The sequence below is a fragment of the Notamacropus eugenii genome, chromosome 1 (assembly GCF_028372415.1).
Source record: "Notamacropus eugenii isolate mMacEug1 chromosome 1, mMacEug1.pri_v2, whole genome shotgun sequence".
Taxonomy (NCBI): domain Eukaryota; kingdom Metazoa; phylum Chordata; class Mammalia; order Diprotodontia; family Macropodidae; genus Notamacropus; species Notamacropus eugenii.
The window spans coordinates 318901803-318928761 of record NC_092872.1 but is presented as its reverse complement, the minus strand read 5'-3'; the positions used below and the strand labels follow the sequence as shown (position 1 = coordinate 318928761).

At 37.3% G+C, this 26959-nt stretch overlaps 1 long non-coding RNA gene and 1 other non-coding gene across 2 annotated transcripts; one reads left to right on the top strand and one right to left on the bottom strand.

The window, feature by feature from the left end:
- Positions 1 to 9992: 9992 nt before the first annotated feature.
- LOC140517953 (uncharacterized) lies at positions 9993 to 12851 on the bottom strand. The gene is made up of 2 exons (XR_011971793.1): positions 12718 to 12851; positions 9993 to 10420 (listed from the first exon to the last, which is right to left on the bottom strand). It is a non-coding gene; the product is annotated as an uncharacterized lncRNA (long non-coding RNA).
- A 4216-nt stretch (positions 12852 to 17067) lies between these two features.
- Positions 17068 to 17230, top strand: LOC140521920 (U1 spliceosomal RNA). Its single transcript, XR_011973187.1, has one exon. It is a non-coding gene; the product is annotated as a U1 spliceosomal RNA (small nuclear RNA).
- Positions 17231 to 26959: the final 9729 nt, after the last annotated feature.

Genomic DNA, 26959 nt, shown 5'->3' with positions numbered 1-26959 from the left:
CTTTTTCTTTTTCTTTCCTCTCAGTAAGATGGGAAATCAAAAGTAAGCCTCTTTTGTTAAGCTAAGGACCAAGCTCCCTTTAATGAGGGTACTGGAGTGGGGTGGGACAGGGAAGGGAAGAAGAATCAGAAAGGCTAGAATTTTCCTCCTTCCTTCAGGAAGTCTCAAATGTCTATAGTCTAATCCATATGGTAGGTGATGCCAAATATTTGCATTTCACAGTGCATCTCTTAATGTAGGATGGTGAAAATGAACCAAAACAGCACCAGAAACATCAATCATTCAACTATCATTTATTAAACATCTGATATATACCAGGCAGTATGTACTAAGTGCTGGAGATACATAAAAAGGTAAAAAAAAAACCCAATCCCTGTTGTCAAGAAGTTCAGTCTAATATGGGAGAACATATAAACCAATAGGTATAAACCATAGGCACTTCACACTTGTGCCCTCTCTCTATGTATACTACTTCAATAATGATAAAGTTCTTAGGAGTTACAAGTGTCATCTTCCCATATAGCAAGGTAAACAGATTAACCTTATTGAATCATTTATGTTTCCTTTTTCCTGTTTTCCTTTATATGCTTCTCAAGAAAGTCAAACTTGGCAGAAACAACATATTGACCAATACTTTATAGAACATACCAAGACAAAGTTAAAATGCATACATGATTCAGAGATAAAGGGTGATACCATAAGCAAATTGGGAATAGTAAGGAATAGTTTACCTGTCAGATCTGTGGAGAAAGGAAGAATTTAAAATCAGATAAGATAGAGAGCATTACAAGATGTAAAGTGGATAATTTTGATTATATTAAATTTAAAAGGTTTTGCAGAAACAAAACCAATGCAACCATGATTAGAAGTGTTGACAAAATTTTAATGGGCCAGTCTCTAACGTGAGAATGATGAGACAGAGCAGGCCAAAGACAAGGTGCCAGTAATCAAGTACCAGTTTAATTTATTTGTTTCATTAGGAGGAACAGATCTGCAATTTGAGAATTCTCCTGATCAGTATTCCAGCTTGCTGTAATGAAGGCAGAAATTATGTACACAAATCACAAGTGGGAAAGAAGGAGGAAGATGTATTGCAAACAATCATTTGCAGGACCTGAGTGGTTTCCCAGGACAAGCCCACCAAAACAGGTGTCTTGGAGTCTGTGGGAACAGCATTGTTTCAAGTCCTTGGGAGTCATTACTTGGTGGGGCACAGGACCAGAGTTCTGCAATGGGAACAGGTTCTTCAGTCTTTAATTCCATTCACTTAAAGTACACAGGCACAGGAATGTAGTGATTGTGAGAGTATTGTGAAGGGTTTCATTGATCATTTCAAGCTACGTTGTAAGCTTTTCACTCCCAAGCCAGAATCTGCTGATGAAATGGGAATTTTGAGGAATCTAAATTATAAGTATATTCATTACATATATCATATTGATTTACATGGAAATAATAATTCCCTTCCCAGAAGGAAAGCAGAAAGCTGGGAAACAATTTTTTACACCAAGTACATCTGATAAAAGTTTCATTTCCCTTATATAGATAATTAAATCAAATTTACAAGAATACAATTCATTCCCCAATTGATAAATGGCCAAAGGATTATGAACAGGCAGATTTCAGGTGAATAAATCAAAGCTATGTATAGTCACATGAAAAGTCTCCAAATCACTTTGATTAAAGAAATGCAAATTAAAACAATTCTGAGGTACCACCTCACACCTATGGGATTTGCTAATATGACAGAAAAGAAAAATGATAAATGTTGGAGGGGATATGGAAAAACTGGGAAACTAATGCACTGTTGGTGGAGTTGTGAATTGATCCAACAATTCTGAAGAACAATTTGGAACTATGCCCAAAGGGCAATCAAACTGTGCATGCCCTTTGATCCAACAATAGCACTACTAAGTCTGTATCCCAAAGAAATCCCCCAAAAGGGAAAAAGGACATGTTTGTGCAAAAATTATTCATAGTAGTTTTTGTGGTCGCAAAGAATTGAAAACTGAGCAGATGCCCGTCAACTGGGGAATGGCTGAACAAGTTGTGGTATATGATTGTGATGGAATACTACTGAGCTATAAGAAATGATAAGCAGGTGGATTTCAGAAAAACCTGGAAATTGATGCACAATGAAGTGAACAGAACCAGGAGAACATTGTCCACAGTACCAGCAATACTGTATGATGATTGACTATGAATGATTTAGCTGTTCTAAGCCATGAATTGATCCAAGCAATTCCAAAGGACTCATATTGAAAATGCTACCCATAATCAGAGAAAAAACTGATGGAGTTTGAATGCACATCAAAGCATACTATTTTTCACTCTTTACTTTTGTCCTAGGTTTTTTCTTCTTTTGGACTGTTTCTTCTTTTGCACCATGACTAACATGGAAATATATTTTATATGATTACACATGTACAACCTATATCAAAATGCTTACTGTTTTAGGGTGTAGGTGTGGGGGAGGGAAAAAGTTTGGAACTCAAAAAATTTAATTGAATGTTAAAAATTGTCTTTACATGTGATCAGGAAAAAAGGAATTTTAAAAAATGAAAGTCAAATTTTTCTATTTAGCTTTTGTCCTTTCATCAGAAATCCTTGAAAGTCCTTCATTTCATTGAATATTCATTTTTCCCCTGAAGGATAATACTCAGTTTTCTGGGTAGGTGATTTTTAACTATAATCCTAGCTCCATTGCCCTCTGGAATATTGTATTCCAAGTCCTCAGATCCTTTAATGTAGAAACTGCTAAATTTTGTGTTATTTTGACTCTGGCTCCACAATATTTCAATGGTTTCTTTCTGGATGCTTGCACCATTTTCTCCTTGACTGGGAGCTCTGGAATTTGACTATAATAATCCTTGGAATTTTTATTTTGGAATCTCTTTCAGAAGGTGATCAGTTGATTCTTTCAATTTCTATTTTACCCTCTAATTCTAGGATATAAGGGAGATGTTTCCTTAATAATTCTTGTAATATGATGTATAGGTTCTTTTTTGATCATGGATTTCAGGTAGTCCAGTAATTCTATTTTTCCCCATTCTTTTAATTTTCTTTGATTGTTTCTTGATGTCTCATAAAGTTATTAGCTTGCAGTTGCCCAATTCTAACTTTTAAGGGATTGTTTTCTTTAGTGAGGTTTTCGCCTTTTCCATTTGACCAATTCTACTTTTTAAGGAGTTCTCTTCAGTTAATTTTTTTATATCTTTTTTCTTTTGGCAAATTCTGCTTTTCAAGACATTTTTATCTTCATTGAATTTTTGTTCCTCTTTTACTATTTGACCTCTTCTTGTTTTTAAGATGTTTCTTTCTTCAGCACCTTTACTGCCTCCTTTACCAATCTGTTAACCTTTTTTTTCCATGATTTTCTTGCATCATTCATTTCTCTTCCCAATTTTTCCTCTACCTCTCTCACTTGATTTTTCAAATCTTTTTTCGAGCTCTTCCATGGCCTATGACAAATTCATATGTTTCTTTGAGGCTTTGGATGCAGTAATTGTTACTTTGTTGTCTTCTGAGTATAATTTGATCTACCTTATCACTTGTTATTTTCTATGGTCAGACTTTTTTTTTTTTTTGCTGTTTGCTCATATCCTGGTCTATTTCTTTACTTTTAACTGTGCTGAAGTGGGACTCTGCTTCCCATGTGCAGGGGGCACTCTTTCAAGCTTCATTGTTTTGTCCAGCTGTTTTCAGAGGTAATTATGGGGACTTGTAAGTTTTTGGCTCTTCCAAGGTGGTACAATCAAGGAAAAGGTGTATTTACTACTCTGTTGTACTGTGCACTGATTTGTGGGCTATCCCCAAGCACTCTTTTCAACCTTGGTACTATGACCAGGATCCCCACACTCCTGAAGTCACAAATTCTCCTGTAGATAGTTCTCCTCCTTTCATTTTGACTTAGACCCAGGTCTGTGACCCAAATCCAAGTATTGGCAGTGCTATAGAGTCCTGCCCCTGGTACCAACAAAGGAAATCCCACAAATTTCCATCTAATCTGTTGTCTGAACCCCTTAATGTCTGTGGGTTGAGAGGTCTGGAAACTGCCTCTGCTGTCACTGATTCAGTCACCCTAAGGCTGTTCCTAGTTTCTGTGGCCCTGTCTGTGCTGATACAGCCTGTGCTGATCTCTGCTCCTCTCTCACCCTAGTGCAACAGACTTTCTTGCCAATATTCTAAGTTATCTTGGGCTGGAAAATTGTTTCACTGTCTTTTTGTGGGTTGTGCCACTCTAGAATTAGGTTAGAGTCCTTTTTAAAGGTATTTAGAGGGGTGTGGGGGAAAGAACAGGTGAGTCCCTTCCTTAATTCTGCCATTTTGGTTCTGCCTCCTGGTCCAATATTACTTAAATTATCTTTTCTTGATCTCAATTTTTTTTTCCAATGGCAATTATTAAATTTTTCTGCTATTTTTAAAAATTCTTTTGGTTTGATTTTGTTGTCCTTGATATCTCATGAAATCTTTAACTTTCACTTGCCCAATTCTAATTTTTAAGGAATTATTTTCTTCAGTAAGCATTTGTACCTCATTTTCCATTTGACCAATTCTGATTTTTAAGGATTTTCTTTAGTATTTTAGGGTGTCTCTTTCATCAAGCTTTTGACTCTTTTTTCAATGATTTTCATGCATCACTCTCATTTCCCATTTTTTTCCTCTCCTTCTCTTATTTGCTTTATAAAATCCTTTTTGAGCTCTTCCAGGAATTCATTTTTGGCTCTGAGACCAATTCACATTTCTCTTTGAGGCTTTAGATTTGTTTTAACATTTTTTCTTTTTCTGAGTTTTTGTTTAGATCTTTCCCGTCACCATAATACCTTTTATCATCACTTTTTCTTTTTTTGGGTCTTCTTTTGGCATTTGCTCTATTTTTCAGTCTTTTTCATGACTTTTAACTTTATATTAAAGTTAAGGCTCAGCTCTCTCTGTCCCAAGCTTCAGGCTTTTTGTTTTTGATTTTATATGACTTTTCAGAGATAGCAATGTGGATGTGTAGATTTGTGGAACTAAGGAGAAGTGTGATCATTGCTCTCCTGGCCTCTGCTCTGTTCCATGAATAGTCACAAGCATTCTTTTTTGTTATGAAACTGACTAGGGTCCCTGCTCCTGCTAATGCTCCTCCTTGCACTAGCATTGCAACCTGGAAACACTTATGAACAATGCAACTGAGACCTGCATCCAGTGCCAACCAAGGGACCCTTGTGTAAGATGTGAAAATTATGTTTCCACAGAGAAGTGATAAGATAGAAGAAATGTGGTTCCCACATAGAAAAGGAAGATGTTAATTTAGCTGAAGTCAGCCAGCAACAGGATATATCTATACAAACCAGAAGAAACCAACGAAGATAGGCATTGTGGTCAAGAACTTAGAATACAGGACAGGAGTCACAACTCCACTTGCAGTATGCCTACTTAATAGCTTCATGAATATTAACTTCTCCTCCGTGGGAGCAGTTAAGCTCATTTAAATGCATATGCAATGTATGTAAAGGAAGGGAGAGCATATCAAGGGGAAACATGCAGTAGGTGGACCAGCAAGTTGTGCAACCTCAGAGTACTCAGCCAATGAGGAAATGAGGGAGGGACATTGCATTTCAGGGCAGGGATATAACTGTTTGCTCTTACTTCTGTACCTTAGTATCACCTTAACAGCACACCCTCTCATTGCAAGAACATAAATGAATGAGCTTGCCTCATCTACCTTAGGAGTCTTTGTTTTTCCTCTAGAGATTTTATTCCTAAAACTTACAATCTTCTTCTGACCTGGTGTCCAATCTTCTTACCCTCCATGGGCTGAGAGATCCAGAAGCCACCCTAGTACCACTAATTCAGTTGTCCCCAAAGGTCTGCTACTATCTTGACTGGGGTGACTTGCCCTGAACTGCACTCCACTGCTCTCCACTCACACCTTGGTGAGACAGACATTTCCTGCAGACCTTCTAAGTTGTCTTGGGCTGGATTATTGTTTCATCCCATTTTCTTGTCAGTTCTGCCACTCCACAATTCATTTTGAGTCATTATTTTAAAGTTGTTTAGAGGTGAATTTGAGAGAGCTCAGGCAAGTGCCTTCCTTTACATCTTGGCTCTGCTACCTCTAAGGGGGAAGCTATTTAACAGCAAGCTCTTCCCCTTTTCTCATGCCAAAGGACATTTTTCCAAAGAGGAATATTCAGTAAGGGAACCCATCATTCCCTTAAAGGGGGTATTTCTTCCACAGCAGCTTAAGGTTAAACTGTCTCAGAAAACACCTGCCCCAACAATGTGAGGTCTTATGGCCACATCAGCTTCACTATGAGTGCTTATCTTAGCTCAGAAGAATTTGAGGTTCAGGATAGAAGTCCAGCCTTTGGGAGCAGTCTTCTGTGAAATTTTTGAAAATCAGTGATAGAGGGTCAAGTCTTGTCTCAACCTGTTTGCCTTTGCCAAAAACTATGTTAGCTGAAATATGAAATGAGTAGGGAAACAAAGGTTCAAGCTTCCAAACAAATCAAGTTATGGAGCAATGAGTGCCAATTACATAACAAATCAGGATCATGCCACCTCAGTTTTGCACTGAAATGGGAAAACAATTTTTATGCATTAGAAGAAAGCAATTAAAGGATAAAAACAGGATACAAGAGTAGATAATCTGATTTTTAATTGGAGGAAAGATGTAGGATTTTCCAAGTTGGAGGGTGGACAGATGAGTTTTGGTCAAGTTAGGAGGGGGCAAGTGGAGAAGTGCTCCTTTAACTCTCTAAAATCTGGGTTACTTCTTTATCATCCAACTGAAACAGTTTTTTTTTTAAAGCTACTAGTGATAATTGCCAAAGCTCATTGAAGTTTCTCAGTCCTCATCCTTCATGACCTCTCTTCAACCTTTGACACTCAAGTCACTTTCTTCTCCTTGATACTCTCTTCTCTCTAGATTTTTGTGACACTACTCTCTCTGAGTTTTATTTCTGCCTGTTTCCATTTCTGGATCTTATCTAGTTCATGCCTGCCAATCATGAGTGTCCTTAGGGACCTTAGGGTCTTAGGTCCTCTTATCTTCCCCCTCTGTATTATTTCACTTGATGATCCTTATTAGCAATCATGGATTAAATTGTCTTCTCTATAATATCTAGTCCCAATTAAAATCCCACCTTCTACAAGCTTCTCACAATCCAATTTAAAGCTTGTGTCTTCATTCCCTGATTATCTGTAATTTATCTTGTATATATCTTGTCTGTACAAAGTTCCCCATTAGATTGCCATGTCCTTACACTATCTTTTGACTTTCTAGAGACTGTCTTTTGAATTTGTATACATAGTAGGAACTTAATAAATGCATTTGGTTGACAAATTTTGATATGCAAATGTATTAAAATCAGAAGAGAAATAGGTAAAAGGGATAAAAGGAGGGACAGAAAGAGGTATTTAGGAGATATGGCAAGATAAGTAGGGACATAGTTGTGTTAATTTTGAAAAATAAAGATAGCTCACAGAATTTATATGCGAAAAAAAAAAATTCTGTTCCATTGGAGGAGAGAAAACTAGACACTCATGTCAGGGTCCAGTCTAAGACAAAGACCAAAGGCACTGGGGCTAAGCCTTTCTCTCTCTTTCTCTCTCTCTCTCTCCCTCTCTTTCTCTCTCTGTAAGGGAATATATGTATGTCTAGGATACATGTGATTGGTCAATGAGTAGTAAATGTCTTTATGACCCAGTACACAGCTGGTACAGACTAATAAATTCTATAGGCACAGATGGCTATTGTAGAAGGAAGAGACATAACAGTTTTGTCTGGGGCAGGCTGTCCCTGAGCTGGGGAGAAACTGCCTGAAATAGTGTTTTGAGGCTAGGGAGAAGTGTGATTTTTAAAGAGAAATGTGATTTTAGAATTGGGATCCAAGTACATGCACCCAAGCACCCCATCACTTGGATTAGAGGTGGTCTGACTCTGAATTCTTTGAGATGATTCCACCACAACACATCATGAAACCTCAACAGTGTTTGGTGTTACTGGGTTTAAACCTCAACAATATCATGCAGTGATATCTTAACTTGTGAACTGAATTAGGTGAGCTGGAGTTGTGAAATTTCTTCAGTACCACTCTCTCTTTCAGTCGCTGAAGTCCAGTGGCAGAACAAAAGTCAAGATGGCTGGTGATATCCCAGGATATAGTGGATGGCCTTGATGTCTGACCAAGCTCTAAGCACTCCACAGTGCCTGCTTCAGTTTGCCTTTGGAAGAAATTGTTCTCATCTATCCATTCCACTGCGGGAAGTCTTCACATATTTGGGGCAGACATCCTTCTTACTCATAGGTGGATTTTAGGCCTGTCAGTTACCCTCAAGCTGGTTTAACCCATCTGCTGAGACAATTTTACCAGGCTTTATCCTCTGTCCATACTACAGATTCTTGGGGCAACAGGTAAGAATTGTGTGCCAGATGAACACCAAATGCAGATGAAAAGTCCTGAAAAGGGCTCAGAAAGCTCTTATAATAAAGGTGCTAGTCCTCCTTGAACACCCCATATCCTTGAAGGAGGTAAATACACAGTTAACAATCTTAACTATCAGTATGAACTCACCTGTAAAAAGGAAGCAAATAGCAGAATGGATGAGAAAGCAGAATCCAAATATATATTGCAACATATTTGAAAAAAAAATTACTTGGAATTAAAACAAGGGGCTAAAGCAAAATCTATGCTTTACCTGAACTAAAAAAAAAGCAGAGGTAGCAGACATGACTTCAGTATGGTTGTAGTAAATGTAGATGTCAGGTTCCCCATGCCAAGACAACCCCTCTCTTTTCATTCCTCTCTTTCATACTATTAGGAGATGTCCTGTTTCCAGGAAGCAAACTTTGCCCTGATCTTGATTTAACAATAATCCTTTGTGCTTACCATCTGGATGAACTCTACTGAAGCAAAATCCCAGATTATTTCACACAAATTCCAAGTAGTCCCTGGGCTCAGACAAGCACCTGCAGTAATCAAACCCTGTTATGAATCAAACTTACCATTATTACCTACTCATTTCCACAGCTATAGCTCATTGCCTGTTTCTTTGTCTAGCCACTACTATCTATATCAAGGCTCAGCCTTGCTGCTTTGGATCTCCTCAGTACTAGAGCCGACCCAGCGTGTATATCTAGTTTCCCTAAGGAAGGCTTTTTGCCTATAACCTCTTTGGTTCTTTTTTATTTTGCTTTATTTTTCAAGTGTTGACAAATGGTATAATTACCCTTGTGGCTATTTGTTCATTTATCTTCACAATTTGACAGTAAGATAAAAAGAAGGAAATTATATTATGCTTAAAGGCACAATAGGTAATGAATTGATATCAACAACTTGTCACATTGCAGTTGTTCAATTGCTTTCAATTCTGTTTGACTTCATGAACCCATTTGAGGATTTCTTGGTAAAGATACTGGAGTGATTTGCCATTTTCTTTTCAGCTAATTTTATAGATGAGGAATTGAGGCAAACAAAGATTAGGTGACTTGCCCAGGGTCATACAGATAGTAAGTGTCTGAGGTAAGATTTGAATTCAGAAAGATGAGTCTTCCAGACTCCAAGGTCAGCATTGTACCACCTAGCTGCCCTGTTCCCAGCTACAGATTGGCATTTCCCCTAATCAGCAGAACCCTTTTCACTTGCTCCATTAGATGTCCCTCATTTTTCACTACATGGTCATGAGAAGCCATGAACTCCATCTCTACCTGCTTAATATGTTGGGTCAGTTTAACTTCACATATATCTCTTTCTGCATTTTAGTTTATCCTTTCTCTGTCATGACATGAGATGCATATTTCACCTTCATTTGAACACATTATTGCACTGAATCAGAGTTCTAAGGTTTTTTTCTCCTATGATGTTATTGTTATTATTATGATATGAATTATTCTCCTGCTCCACTTGAAATTTATGTAGAGTTAAAATAAAAACCCTTGTGAACTGCTAAAATGGAAGAAACCTGAGGTTCAAAAGGGAGACCCAGAATGAGCCAGAATCAGGTCACAATTTACAAAGATTATAACTGTATTTCCTGAGAAGCAGCCTGTAAGCTGGAACAGTGAGACAATGTTCTCAACTGTTCAAAGGGAAGTAGGAAAGTGTGGAGGTATTTGTACATATTTGAGGTATTTAGGACTTTTTGAGTGGAAGTCAGGCAGGAAGTGGAGGGTCTAGGGAGAAGATATGTTTAAATACAATAAATCAGAAAGCAAGGAGGACTGTTGTTCTTTGGATAAGTAACAAAGCAAGATATCTTCTTTTCTCTCTGAGTTGGTCAAAACTGGTTTCAGCAGTTGCAGGAGTCTTTGAATTCAGCTAAAGGTTACTCCTCAAAGGATCCATGGTATGTCAGTCAGCCATGAGTATCAGAAGTCCTCTTGATTTGCTAGTTGTTGCACTACTCCATTATATTGTTTCTCTGTGAAAAAGGGAAACTGTAGTATATTTAACTGGTTAGTACAAACATTACAGAGGCCATGTCCATAATAGCAAGACTAACTGTTTCCAGTATGGCTTGTTTTTTGGGTGTTCTTAATTAATAGGTTGGAGGAGACAATAGTCAGTGTGCATCCTATGCTTTTGAATCGATCCTTTACCTGTAAATTAGTATGTAGTTACAGGTAGTCACATTGGCCTCTCACCCCATCCCTTTTATCTCTAATCTTATTTCCCTATGATTTCCAGTAGGGAAGGAGCTGAGATGAAGTGGCCCATCCCCTTTTGGTGATGTGAGCTTATGAGATTTGTCTACTCCTATTACAAAAGTCATCAATAAAAGTGTCTTCCATCTTGAATTCCAGGCTGATCCCTTTGTGGGGTCAGCCCATTAAGATGTTTTCCGTCTTGGTATTTTCTTTTTTTTTTTTTGGCAGGGGACAGGCAAGGCAATTGGGGTTAAGTGACTTGCCCAAGTTGACATAGCTAGTGTCAAGTGTCTGAGGCTAGATTTGAACTCAGGTCCTCCTGACTCCAGGGCCAGTGGTATATTCACTGCATCACCTAGCTGCCCCAGTCTTGTCATTTTCCAAAAATAAACTCCTTTTAATTTTTTATTCCTGAGGACTCCACCCCTATAGACATCAGAAACAGGTACTTCCTGGTAATGGGGTGGAAATGACTCCCCTTAGGTGGTTATGGTGTGGTACTTCGACCCCAACCCTTAGGATCATATCTCTCCCTAGCCCAAAGACACTATCTTTGGAAATAACTCCTAAGTGAGCCCCAGTGAAGCAAACTCTCTCTCTCTGTTACAAGAAGAAATTGACCTATATAGAGTTTCCTTTGTATAAACAGGACTATCTTGTACTAACTCCTAAGATATCTTGTACCAGCACAACTCTTAAGTGCTGATTCCCACAGTTATTGTATACAATCCAGAGGTCTAGCTATAGATGACAGTTCCTGAGGCTATCTTGTACAAATAGGACAGTCATTCCAGTAGTGAATGACTCCTGCACTCAAGGTACAGAAACTGCATGTTCCTTTAAGATCATTCCTTGATTCCACCCCATACCATCCAATTAGTATACTTGGCACACCATTCACTGTACTTTTCCTACATAAGTTTAATTTTCATCCCCAATAGAATTCCCTAAGGACTGCTTTATTAGTGCTACAATAAACTTTTGCCACTTGACTGTAAGACTAATGAGAATTCTTTCCAGATGACTCCACCCTGTACCATGATAATTTTGGGGTCCTGAACCCCTAAACTGCATCATTCCTATGAAGGAATGGAAAATTTGACTCCCACAAACTCTTGATGAATAAATGAGAAATAAATCACCAAAATCAAATCTTGATTTTTTTCCTCCTCATTTGTGCAAGTAGAGGAAGGTAAGGCATGTATGTAAGAGGCAGGCAAAAAATGGGCTTGCAGGCATGGAAATGTCCCTCATTGCAAAGGAAATGCTAGTATTTTAAATCAGAGACAGCAGACTAAACTTCCTGGGGACTCCTGGGTAGACAAGCTATTTAAAGCATCAAATGGTAGTGGAGGGGTGAACCACATGGAGGAAAATACTAAATTGGAAAAAAAAAAAAAAGATTTCCATATGAACAGCCTAGGCCAAAATGGAATTTTAGTTGTTTTGCCAAATTGTATTTTGTGTCTTGGCAAATTAAACTAACTCTTTCCTGTGATCTAATCAGCCCAAAAAATCCTGTGTGGAGAATGAAAACTTCCTGCTGAACTTTCAAATTCTTCAAAAAAAAAAATTCCCTTCCTCTACTTTTCTAACTAGACAAACTGATAGGGCAGATAAAAGACTCATTAAAAAAGAAATTTCCAATTTAAAGAAATTTAGCATTATGAACTAGAAGTTCAAATTAGTGAATAAAATGTAATATCTTTACTGTAAATTTCCAATTTATGATAACTGCAAAATCATCTTTGCATATTTTGGAGGTTTACACATTAAAGTTAAGGGTAAACCATTTCTCCCTTCTGGAGGGTTTACAGGGGTATTATTCAGTAGATGAGTTGAACTTGAAGGCAATGAAGGTTAAAAAAAAGATGTAGGAGGAAAATGAGGAGAAAGTTAAAGAAAGTTGGAGTCCCTTTTTCTCTGATTATGGGAGTGGAGAGAAACTTGGAGGGAAGGATCCAGAGTTAGGAAAGTGGTTTGAGAGAGATTAGTTCTGAATGGAGAGAGATGGGAGAGCTGGTTCAAATTTGAAAGAATTCACTTAAATTGTTAGGGGCGTAACCCTGATCACCGCATCAACTTACCCTGCCCAGGGGTCATCTGACGTCTCCGGCTCCCCCCTTTGGGGGTCGGGGGGAGAGAAATTATCAGGCAGAACTCCGGAGGTGGATAAGAGCACCTTTATTACATGATAGTCATCCAGAAGTCCCCCCGTCCCCTTCCGTGTTGTGCCTTATATCCCCCAGAACTTGCCCTCCTATTCCGGGTAAGCCCCTCCCCAGTTCCTCCCTGAGGGCGGAGCCCAGCCCAGTAGAGCCGCCCCAGTGCCACCGTGGCAAAGCCACGTCAGCAGGTCCAGACTCTCTGGCGTCTCCTGTCCTCTCAGGGGGCCCAGGTCCAGAGCGCCCCTCACACCTTTTTCTCTGACTATGGGAGTGGAGAGAAACTTGGAGGGAAGGATCCAGAGTTAGGAAAGTGGTTTGAGAGAGATTGGTTCTGAAGAGGGAGAGATGGGAGAGCTGGTTCAAATTTGAAAGAATTCACTTAAATCTTCTCTTTAGCCAAAGGGAGCTTTATTGATGCAAAAGCAGCAGCCCTGGAGGAAGGACTAGCAATTTACAGAGGGACAGGGGAATATTACGACCCAGGATGGGGGAGAGGAGACAAGGAATTCCATGGTCCAGGATAAGGGGGAAGTTTTATGGTATTCCAAGATAAGAGAAGATGTTAAGGCGCCAGGGAAAGAGCACCTCAACTTCTTAGTGGGCCTTTGTATCAAGAGACTTTAAGGCCCCTTTAGAGGATGAACCAGGGAAAAGGCAACTCAACCTTTAAGGTACCTCTGTATCCATATCATTTCCCTCCTCAATCACTAGGTAGGAGAATTCTTTCAGGAAAAGGGGTGAAAGTCATTGTCTTCAGTAGCTGCTTCCTGTTGAAAAGGGGCGAAGAATCCACTTCAGGGGTCAGAATAGGTTGGGGGCAGGGTGATCAGCATGGGTGCAGAATGTGGTGCCAACTGAGTCCAAGGTAGAGGAACAAAGGCAAACTACTCGGGGTCATCAAGTTAAGGGGTTGGTATCCTAAAAGCTGCTGCTGGAGAGAAGATACAAAGCAAGTCAGAAAGAAGGTGAAACAAGCACAGACCAAGTATAAGAGCAAGTAAAATGACCAATAATGGGGTCACAATAAGGTGAAAGAAGGAAGAGAAATTATGACCTGCAAGAGGAGGCAAGGGACAATATCAGGCTGGAGTGGATGTCTTGCATTCAAGAAGCTGCCTATAATATTTTCTGAGTCCTCAAAGGAAAATTTCCATGTAGGATCTTCAGGGAATACAGGAGGAGAGCTATGAAGAGTAAGCTAGTATCCTGGCCATGATGGTGACACACCCAGCGATCATGTACTCTGCCCCACTCCACAGAGTTCCCTATTTGAATTAAAGGATTATACTTCCAAGTCCTGAGGAAGCAAGTCTAAACCTGGGCACAGGGTGAGCATTAGGAATCAGGGGACTAGAAGCAAAAGTGATTCAAAGTGGGGCCCAGAACACAGTATAGCTAGAAAGCACACAGGCAAGTCCCCATGGTGAGGGGCTTCCATGCATAGTCTTTTCTGGCTAGTCACACCCTGCATCCTATCTCACATCTCACATCCTGCCTCCTGCTTGCTTCTCTGCCTCAGCACTCCTGTCTGCTTCACCATCCACTCAAATGCTTTTGAGAGAGGGACAAAGGAACTGTCCCTGCTTGAGTGGGGGTGGGGAGGAGAATAAAATGAGACTGAAGCAGCATCCAGGGGATGAGAAGAGTGTAGAACAGGTAGCAAAGCTGTTAAACTAGTTTAGAAGTAACAATTAGATGTTACAATAAATGCAGATTAAATTTGGTTGAAATTTTGTTCTGAAACTAAATTATAAGTGTGGTAAATCAGAACTTCATACAAAATATGTTTGCTATTTAAGCCAATAATGCTGGAAAATATGTGAGTTATTAGCTGTGTGATCTTGGGCAAGTGCTTCACCTCTGTTTCCCTCAATTTTCCCAGGACTGTTGTGAAGATCCCATAATTGTAAAGTGCTCAATACAGTGTAGATAGTAAGCACTATGTAAATGTTAACTACTGCCATTATTAAATGTAATTACTCCCTATGGCATTATTTTATACTGAGTTTCGGATATGGCTAGTATAAAATGCCAAAAGTGATAACATGTATGATTTTCTAGATAAGATAATATGGAAATGCATTCAACAGAATTAATGTTACCTGATTGGTATGTTCTTACTCTGTTTCTAAATTTTCTTAAATTGTGAAATTTTTGTATACCATATGTCAGAAATGCTGTTAGAAAAGTAACATCTGGATAATATTAGATCATGAGTTGAGCTGTTAAAAGAATGTGGTCAGAATGTTTGAAAACTGTTAAAGATTTAATAGGGTATATTTGCTTTAAAGTGGATAATAATAACTTACTGCTGAGAGAAAAATACTACAGACCCTTTAAGTTATCCTTACCTGTGAGGTTCCTTGGGGACTTTCTAGTTGTGTTGGATTATAGATTTTTTATCTGCCTTGCTGATCATATGCTGCAAAAATCCTGAAGCACTGTAGTTGACAACCTCGGACAATTTCCAGCCAAGGTAATGTAATTTAAAAATTTGCTTATGGTGAAGTGTGAGTTCATCTAGCATTATTTGACCATCACTTAGGAGAATTATTGTGAGAGGTGAATTGAACTTATATTTTCACAGAAAATATGTAATATTTTCATACCAGTGATAATCATTTAATATCATTTTTGATTCCTCAATAAGGGCCAGAGCCTGAAGTAATCAACCAGAAGAGCCTAGACTTAACAGCTTCTTACCTCTTCCTGTGTCAACAAGGCCAGATACTGACCAAAGAGCATTCTTTATGAGACCCTTACCCCAAGACACTATCTTGAATAATGGGACTCTTCCTTAATATTTTATGGATACATACTATGCTATGGTATGTTAATGGTAAAGAAAACAGATATCCTGTGTCATAATTTCAATGGACACTTTGTCATCTTATTGTATTTACCACCTATTCAATTAAAATATCACTTAGCTTGTTTGCCTCTTTAGCCAAACTTTCAGATCGACACCAGAATGATTATAAATCAGTTAAGGGAATTCTTTGGGGTGAACCCGGGAGTATTGGCAAATAGAAGGCAGGCAGCAAATTCAAATTGAAAGCAGGGCATAAAAAGGTTTGCATTGGTCTAAACAAATATAACAGTCCATTAGGAACTATCTGTTCATTCAAGGGAAATGGATATAAAAATTAATAAAAAGCTTTCCTGATTACACAACAATTATTCTTTATTTAAAATAAGCATATTTCTCACAATTATGTAATTGTGTTTGTTAATAAATAGTATGTATTGAAGTTACATCTTTGAACCAGTGTAGTAATAAGAGTCTTATATTCAGAGATTTTATTTTGTGAATTTTTATTGATGACTGATTTATTATTAATTTTATTGATTACTGATTAAGAGTTTTTTATTAATCACTGGAATTAATATTTATGATTCATATTCAAATTTAAATTATAAGCCTAAGTAGCAAAGTATGTAAAAGCCAAGGTATGTCAAATCCTGAAAATACATGACCAAAGAGTCACAGAGGTTTTGCAACTGCTGATAACTCTGGAAAATACCAAAGAGCTCACAGAGGCAATACTATAATTGTTAACTCTGAAGAATAAAATAAAATAAAACCAAAGAGTTAACCGTGGTTATAAATAGAAAGCTTCATTCACCTGGAGGATGGAAACTAGACATGGTTACTAGGGTCAGCTCTGATATTGAGGAAACCCACAACAGTGAGACTGAGTGTTGGTAAAAGCAGGGCTTCATGTTCAGAATGTGGTCTGGACAAGCAGGTGCTCATCTGAGCTAGGGACTACCTGGGGCTAGTGTGAAACAGTTTTGGGACTTTGCCCAACAGAGTTCATAGAGAGGATAAGCACAAAAAAGTGTTGTTATACCAAGCTCAGGGCAAAGTTTGCCTGCTGGGCCTTAGCTCTGGAAAACAGTATCCCCTAATGGTAAAAAGAGAGGGGTGGTCTTAGGATGGGGATCCTGACGTTTCACCTTTTGGCCAAAGGGAAGGGATCTATAAACTGTGAAAATGAAATTCAGAGCTTCCCCCAGTCTCCTTCTTCCAAAGTTCAGTTTCTTCTTCTGAAGGACACTGCTGATAATGAGATTTCATTGAGTCTCCTTATCCTGGTCAAACCCCAACCCAAGCTTGGAAGTAATTCAATCAAAGGTACAGAAGCTCCAATGTGTTCTCTTCAGGCTTGGGTGGAGACAGATTCTTTGTTTAGATAGCCCGAGGCTAGGCGTATTGGGAATGGTATTGGGGGTGGGGGGACCTCTCTGATAGAAGGGGTATTTCTTATACCTATCTGGCAGGGGAGATTCCATGATCACTAAGGTAGTTTCCCCTGGGCCAGGCTTATCCATTGCATTCAGGATGGGTTGACCCTGTGATTTCCCCAAATGCAGGAAATTCAACTGCATAATTTGTGATAGTGGGGGACTGCATTCGCACTCTCCCCTGGATAGAGTCTTGAAAAAAAACAAGAAAAGATGAGATATTTCTTATGTCTAGAGGCAAAATGATGATGGGGTGATATCAGTCCCTGTTGAAAGCATATATAAACTATATGCCCCAACCCCAAAAGGAGCTTTCAGTTCCAACTGTTAGCTCTCATGCAATGCATGACTACCTGCTTTGAGAGAAATAAATCATGGTCTTGGACAACCTAATTGTGTTTATCTTTCTTAAGCCAAGTCTGAGACTGACAAGTCCAAGATGCCAAAAGAGGTCAGTTAGATCAGGATGATATGTTGAGCTGACAGATAGCTGTGGGCTTAGGTTGATGAGCTTAGGGGTTGAGACGTCAAATCCAATAATTTATTAGCCCTTCTCACTTAGCAATAATGAAGGATACATGAAGAATGGCATTTTTTAATCCCAGGAGGATAGTTTCTTTTTTTTTTTTCCTTTTTCTAAAATGAGTGATTTGGACTAGATGCCTTTTATTTATTTATTTTTTTGGCAGGGGGAGGCAAACAGGGTTAAGTGACTTGCCCAGGGTCACAAAGCTAATAAGTATCTGAGGTCACATTTGAACACAGGTCTTCTTTACTCCAGGACTGGTGCTCTATTAATAATGGTGCCACCTAGCTGCCCCAGGAGGCTAGTTTCTTGAGGGGACTTATTGCGAAATGTATCTCAGGTAGCATCACAAAACTCTGAATAGGGCAAAAAATATAAGCAGATAGAGTAAGAGGTCTTGTCTAGCCATTGTCTGTTACAAACAGAAGACAGAGGGGAGCCAAGAATGTAAAAGGAGAAAATGCCAACATACACTTAAATCAAGGCCTTGGTGGTTGCGTACATAACAAGAGGGAAGAGGAAAAAACTAGGACAATATGCTCAGCCTTCATCTAGAATCTTGGGACAGCTGTCTTCTACAGATGTTGGCTTCTTCTGGGTCAGTATTACATGAACTTTGATGTCCCCAAAGGGTTCTGCCATCCACTTAAGAGCAGGGGCTTTCTTTAGATGATCCAGGAATCCACACCCATAAATTTGGCAGCTGTGGGAATAGTCAAAAGGACCTGGTAGGGGCCCTTACATTGAGGGGGTAGAATGAACAGGTGCAATTTTCTGAATTTAGAAAAATTGGTGTCCCACGCCCCAAATATCTGTAACATGGAAACAATGACTGATTGATCAGGACAGGGCCAGTTTTCAGATAAGAAACATGGATTGCTTTAGATGTACAATTGTGAGAAAACTTTCATTGATCTTTGGATCTGAGTTTCTAGTAGACAACTTAGGTCCTTGATCCTTGGGCTCTAAACAGCACATACGCATAGATATAGTCCATATATATCCACATATAGTCCAGTTTCCCAACCGTGAAGGGATAGGTTCAAATAATGCAATAAAGCTTGTTTTTTGTTTTTTTTTCCCAGTTCCCACAAGTGAATAAAGTTTTCTCACAAGACAGAAGTTGGACTAAGTCCATCACTAAATAGACACTAGCCAGCACATGCCTGGTAAATGCAGAAGCATTGGGGCAGGGATGCTGCTGGCTGTGGCCACTGACAGGAGGCTGAAGGCCTTGGTTTTGATTTCAGGCCAGAGGGGAGAACAGAAAGAGCATCTGAGGCAAGACGTACTATCCCCCATACCCCAGGGCTAGAGGTGATAACAAAAACTAAGTGCTAAAAATTTTTTAAAAAGTGAATAGGCAAAGGAGAAAGAATCCAACCATAGAGAATTACTATATGAATAGAGAAGACCAAGATTCATCTTCAGAAGAGGACACTGAAGCAAAGAAACCATTTTCTAGCCCAAAGAGTAAAGTCAAATGATCACCTGCCCAAGAAGAATTCATAGAAGAACTTTAAAAAGACTTTAAAAATCAAATGAGAGATTGAGAAAAAATAAAAAAGAACAACCTAAGAAAAACAAGATTATGAAAAAAAAAGCCAACCAATTAGAAGAGAAGATCCAGAATCTTAAGGAAGAAAATGACTCCTTGAAAATCAGAATTGGGCAAGGGGAAGTTAGTGAAGTTATAAGAGATCAAGAAATAATAAAACACAAGATAAAGAATGAAAAAATACAAGAGAATGTGAAACATTTCATAAGAAAAACAACTGATCTGAAGAATAGATCAAGATTAGAATAATTAAGATAATTAATTGATATTAGAATAATTAAGATTATATATAATAATAGAAGATTAGAATAATCAAGAAGATAAGACTAATTGGACTACCTGAAAGCTACGAAAAAAAAGAATCTTGATACAATAATACAAGAAATAATTGACGAAAATTGCCCTGAAGTATTAGGACAAGGGGGAAAAGTAGAAATAGAAAAAAATCCACCAATTATTACCTGAAAAAGATCCTATGAGGAAAACCCACAGGAATATCACAATCAAATTCCAAAACCTCCAGCTTAAGGATAAAATATTATGAGTAAAAGAAAAAAAACAATTTAAATATAGTGGTGCCACAATTAGAATCACACAAGACCTCCAGTGGTGACACTAAAAGATTGCAGGTCTTGCAACACTATATACTGAAGAGTAAAAGGACTGGGGTTCTGGATGAAAATATCATACCCAGCAAAGCTAAGCATAATCCTCAATGGAAAAAGAAGGATATTTAATGAATTATCAAACTTTCACAACTTTGTGTAAATAAAAAAAACTGAACTTAATAGAAGATTTGATATATGATAAATATAAGGTACATACTAAAGATAAGGAACTCAATAATGACAGACTATTTACCTTTTATGTATATAAAATGTAAAACATATGTGTAAGATTGTTATTAGTAACTGGGTAGTTTGTAAAAAAGATTTGGGTAGACCTGAGCATGATATGATTTAAAAAGTAAAACCCTTTAGGAATAGCTAAAGAGTGTAATTGTTTTATATAAATGACATGGGAGAGGAAAAGGAATTAGATGGAGGAGGAGGGCTGGTAGTTCTGCAACCTTATTTTCATGGAGAATGTGTTCAAGAGGGAACAGTACATATATATCTAGAAGACTATAAAAGTCTTTAGAATCAGAAAGGAACAAAATGCTAAATGAGGAGAGGATAAGGGAGTGACCTTTAGAGGGGAGGGTGAGGGAAGAGGTTAAAAAGGGATATAGAAGTGTGTTTAGATTAGTAGGGGATAAGGGAGGGATTGGAGGTAGGTAGGTTAAGTAATAGGAGGGCAGGGTATCAGTAAAGTAGAGGAGTCAGGAGGGATGGGGAATAAGAGGTACATATAAACATAAAATAAAGATCAGGAATAAAATTTGTTAGGGAAAAAGGAGCAGGGGTGGTGATAATCATGGCTTAGACAAAGTTAAAGTTAAAATAGTTTTAATCAAAAGGGAACAATAGGGAAACAACACTATATGTCAGCCATATTTATCAACACTGTTTTGGACTATTTAAATCAACAATACAGTATAAGGTAGGAATATTGCTGTGATGTAGGAAATGATGAGTTGGTGGACTTGAAAAAAATATGTAAAGACTTGGACTTATTAAGGAAGAGATCATCCATCCTTGGAGAAACAGAGGATAAATAAGTATAGTATGACCTTACATAGATGCATATGAATATTTGTATCTATATCTATATATGACTATGATTATCAATATCTAAGTATATGTATGTGTAAATGTATGGGTGTATATCTGTTTATGTATATGTGTATATTGTGTGTATATGTCTATACGTGTATGTGTATGCATGAGTACTTTTAGGTACATATGTGTGTATATATACATATACACCACACACACACAATCTGTGCTTAAATGTAGCCTTCTGGGGGAGGAAGGAGGATAAAAGAACAAAGTAAAACAGGTGCACAGCAGAGAACAAAAGAATATTTACAAAGAAGCAAAGATGGACAGTTCTCAGCACAATGTATAGTATTTATTATATAGACTTTCTTGAAAGGGAAATTTAATGCTGCATATTGTGAGTCCTCTTTCACATTCTGCTGTGCACATGGCAATGCTGTTGTCTTTTCTTATTTTATACTATTTTAGTTTTAGTATTTAAGTTTGTTTCTTTATTCTTTTCTTATTTTGTATTTAAGTTTAAAATTTTAAAAAATTACAAGAAACTTCCAAAAAACCTAGAGGTCCCTAGATAATTCTGCTAGTAATAAAACAATACAATTAGTACAATCACTTAAACTGGGTTCTCCAATTTTCAAACTTCAGAGCACTTCAGTTTTAATTATCATTTGCTGTTTCTATCCTTACCTAAATCCTGTGCCTGACATACAAATATTAAAGGTCCAACTATAAAATAAACTCTTCTGCCTTTTAAAATTATCAGATAGTTTAAAAATGGGAAAATAATTTGACTTTCTTTACCATTATCAGTACAGCTTATGTGTAAAATTCTTAATCCAGTTTTGAGAATTTATTACTAAAACATGAGCAAAACTGAAATTTCCGAGATAGATAAATTTGGAAGTTAATCATATACCTTTCTATACTTCTTAAACAAAACAGTCTAATCCTGTTGCTTTCTCAAAATTTGTTGTTCTATTTAATTAGAAAACTTTTAAATTACATCTTTGTCTTATTACTTTGTACTCCCTATATTATAATTTGTTCACAAATAGAGGTTAAAATTGTGAAATTGCATCCTATCATAGTAACTCAGAGATGTTCCAGTATCCATTTATTATTTAATAAATTTAATATTGTACTTATAAAACTTCTTGATGATCAAAATTTTCTACAAAAAGAAAAGGAGGGGCATGTCTATAATAATGTCATATAACAGGGGGAAAGTTCCCTTGCTTTGTTTGAATACAGGCATGAGTCACATCAGAGAGCCAATCGTAGCCATAGGATGTCAAAAACAAGGCTCAGGATTAACCAGGTGGGGAAAATTTCCTTTTCAGAGAGGAAACAGTACATTGGAGAAATAGAGTCAAGAGGATCTTACCTTAGGCCATGCCAAAGTAGTTCGCAAAACTTTTCCCAGGCACAGACATCCACTTTTAGCAATTCCCAGACTGCAGCATATGCCATTTTCTACTACTGGATTCATGACAGTTCAGACAACCATCCCCATAATTAAAACTTATAACAATAGTAAATTACAGTTCCAGGAATTTTTACCTCAAATATCAAAATTTCACTAACCCTAAATTAGAGTTTGCATATCTTTCCTGAAATTTCCCTAACAGCTAACATTTCATTTATTCTTTACTTAAAATTAAAACTACCCATATTCTGGGGTTTTAGACATAAAGCAAATACCTGACAGTTGACTCATGATTAACATGTTGAAACTACATCTTTAAATTACCCTATATACTTTCATAATAGCCAAATTTTTCAGATTAGTCCTCTATTATGGTAAATTTATAATTATTACTATCCCTTTTATAACAAAATATAACTTATTAAATATTTTACAGTTTTCAAAAATCTATTTTGTCATATCATTTTAAAAGCTAAATTCATAATTTAAAAAGCATCTAGATTAAAAAGGAAGTTGTTTTATCTAACAGTATTTGTGTTACAATAATCTCTCAAATCTCACGATGTAAAGAATTTAGAAATACAATAACAATATAAACAATATCATGTATCTGAACATGAAACAAAACTTCAGATAACATCAATTCAGTTAACTGTATTTTCAAATTATCCCATAAAAATAATTAATCTTATTGCCTTTGGAATTTTAAACCCACTGCAGAGTTATTAGGCATGGAACAACCAATTAAAAAAATAACAATAAAATACTTACCATATGCCAATCACTGTGTTAAGCACTTTACATTAGATTATTTTATCCTCACAACTGTGGTAGATGAGTACTATTGTCATTTTTCTCTTTACAGATAAGGGGACTGAAGCAAACAGAAATAAAATAGCTTGCTCAAGATTACACAGTTAATAAGTTTCAGTGACCAGAATCTAATTTAAGTTTCCCTATATTTTCCAGCATTTTTTTTCCCAACACCTTTATTTGGGAACCTGGTCTGAAATAAGAGGGGTTAAGAGCATAAGAGAGAGAAGTTCTCTGAACTGTGGGAATCATAGTAGATCCTTGGTTTAAACAATCTTTTCTCTTTCTGTGGTCAAGAAAGGTAAACAACAGGTTAATAAAGTGCAAACCATATACCTGGTTTTTTTTCAGTCTGGGATTACTTCCAAACCAGCTGCCTTTCTTCATTGCTCTAAAACAATAAGCTATTCACCTGCAGTGGGAAAATTTTATTTCTTATTTTTCCTTAAAACGAATCTACAAAGTGATACCCCAAAACTCACTAAAATACTTTAGCAGGGATTGAGTTCCTGGAATTACCCCAAATCCCAAGAGTTCTCCCCTGCAATCTTAAAATTATTAATCTCCAAACCTTCTTAATGTAATAATATGTTTTTAGCAGTTCTACAAAATTTGATTGTCTGACTTTATTTCAGTAATTCCAGTGTGGACAAGGCTGAAATGATAGGAAAGAAGTATCTTGCAGGTTTTTTCTCCGTTTCCTTCTTTTCTTATAACTTAATCTCCCAGGGAAAGCCTAAAGTGGAAGTCAGTCTTGCTTACTAGAATGCTTCAAGTATGAAAGTTCATTAACATTTTCAAGCATTCTAAATTCTTTGCAGTCTCTTAAAAATTTTCTGGCTGGCTACATTTTCCCTTCTCAGAAATCTTCAAGGTAACAGAATATACAAACAACACAAACACAATGTAAGACAAAGGTTTTCTGACATTTTACAAAGACACAGAGACAAAATGAAAAAAAAACCGACAGACAGGATAATTCTATCTAAGCTTTCCTTAAAGGCATTCAAGTTACAAATGGCTTCTCATTTGGTGGTTTCAAGTAGCCATTTATTAAAAACATGCTTTTTGGGGTATTTAATTTTCTTGCTGGCTTCATCAAGACATTTCTTATGGTTTTAAACGTTGAATCCCCAAATTTTATATTGATAATTAGATAATTTGACTCCCTAATTTTACCTTCCTACTTTTGTCTCCCTAATTTTAACAATTTTACTTACTAGTCTTAATTCTCTAATTTTGACAATTTGACTTCCTAATATTGTCTTTAATTTTGACAACTTGATTCTCTAATTTTGAATAGCTAGTTTTTAACATTTATACACTAATTTTGACTTTTAATTTTATTACTATCTGTTTTATAACAAAATATAACTTATTAAATATTTAAGTTTTCAAAAATCTATTTTTGTCACATCATTTTAAAAGCTAAATTCATAATCTAATAAGCATCTAGATTAAAAAGGAAGTTGTTCTGTCTAATTAAATTTTAACTTAATTTTGACAATTTTGCTTCTTAATTTTAGCTCCTGGATTTTGATTTTGTAACACTGACTCCCTAAGTTAATTTAGACAATTTGGCTGTAATGTTAATGTAAAGTTAATGGTGGGTGGGGGGAAGAGTTAAAGATCTTCCCTGCCCATTAATAGGCCTCAATACTTCTTGTTAATTTTTGTTGAGGCATTGGGTCAGAGGGTCATGCTTTCTGGCTCTGAAAAAGTGGATAAAAACTCTAAGGTGAGGTTTTACTTTGGGGCTTACTCACTGGAAGTATTTGTTTGGCCAGATGAGACTCTGGGTAGCCGCTAAGGAGCCTCCTGGCTTTGGCAACCCAGATGTTGGTGTTTCTCTCTCTGGTAACTATGAATATATGTAATGGTCAGACAGTTGGATCTATCTGTTGATCTGTGATGTATGTATTAATTATAGTCAGGCAGTTGGAAGTCCTTTCTGTTGGTCTTTATTTCTCTGTTTGTATTTTCTCTGTAGGACAGGGTGCTGACTTTTACCCCAGAATGTGAAGTGAATGATATATGTGCTTGATTAAAATATACTGTTGACCCTTCAAAAGTTGCTTTCCTTTTACAAAAGCAGATCTAAGAACCTATACAACAGACCCTCCTATATATGCTAAGGTTATTTTGTAATATCGACTCTACAAATTAATTTAGACAACTTGACTTGCTAATTTTAATGCCCTAATTTTTACAATTTCACTCCTTATTTTAGCTTCCCAGTTCTGATTTTGTAATTTTGACACAGTATGATTCTCTAATATTGATTTTCTAATTTAAACAATTTGATTCACTAATGGTGATTTCCTTATTTTGACAATCTGACTCATGAACTGGGTTCCCCAGGAAAGAGAAGGGTACCTATGTTGGGTGAGCATGGAGCTCTGAACCAAGCTGTAGAAAGATGAGGGAAATTCTCTGTTCTCTCTGAGAGGTTTATTGTGTGTATACCTAAGAGGGTATCATATTCACGTCTCAATTGGTCTCCCACCCACACTAAGCAATGTGGCCTTTGTGGAGAGACTTACACCATTTTAACAACTTGATTCCCTAATTTAGACCTCATAATTTTGTCTATTTGTCTCCTTAGTTTGGATTCCTTAATTTTGACCATTTCATTTCTTCATATTAATTCTCTATTTTTGACTTTTTAATTTCAAAAATTTGACTCCTTCAAAATTGACTCCCTTATCACAAAGTGTGACATAGGTAATTTGACTCACTAATTTTGCCAACTTGACTCATTAGTCTTGACTCCCTAATCTTTTTTTTTTCTTTTTACAGTCTGTCAAGTTTTATTATATAAGCCAAATAGAAGAATACTATGTACAGAGGAGATAGAGGAGGATCATTTCTTAGTCTCCTCCTCCTTGGAAAAAGTCTTGATGATCTCTCCTTTCTTAGCCTGTAGATGCTATTCCTGACACTTTCGTGCTTCCTTAGTCTTGGACCGGCGAGTTTCAGCCTGGTCAGCCAAGAGCTTCTTCTGGGCCTCATCTGCCTTGAGTTTATGAATGTGTTCCAGGAGGATCCACTTATTCTTGAACACATTTCCCTTCACCTTCAAGTACAGGTTGTGGTACATGCGGAGGTCAGTCTTTTTGGATTCATAATATATTCAGAGCAGATGGTGCAAAATCCTCATTCACCTCATCCAGGTCACCTTATCAGGTTGTTGGCTCTAGATCCCTAGGATTTTCCGATTCATAGCTAGTTAGTTGTTCTCCTACAATTTTCCATGAGCTTATAGAGACCAGAGGTCTCTCTTTTGTCCAAGGATAAATTTTTTCTATTTCCTTTAAGAACTCCCTGATCACTTTCAATTGAATGGCAACCCCTTGTGTCTTAGCTGATTTGTAAATTATCTTCACAAAGGTTTCTCTGTCAGCAGTCTCTACTGATTCTGCTAGCCCCATAGTAAGATTTCCTATCCCTCTTACTTCACTGTCTTCTGAACAGGTTACTCACAGATTGTTGTCTTCCTTCTCTTGTCCTCTTGAGTACACCAAAATTCGTCTTGGACTGGTCCTGAGGCTCCTCAGGGCATGCAGGTGCGTCTTTTCCCCCCCGCTAAAGGATACCGTCAGCTATCCTGATTTTCTAGTTCCCCGCCCGGCATTTGGGTGCCAATTGTTGGGGTTCTTGAGACCCCCCCCCCCCCCACCCAAGGCTCTTGTCCAACAAGAGACCTTGATCCTGTGAGTAATGAAGGAGGTGGGAGGCAGGATGGAGATCAACTTTGTTTATTCCAGCTAGCTCACATACATTTATAATCTTGATGACGTAAACATACCTAAGCATATACACTGAACCTATCACCTAACATTTTTCCTTATATGGATGTCTTCTCCACCGCGCACCTGGAACTGTACCTGGAACTGCCACGTTGCCAACAAGGACGAGACCCTTCCTCC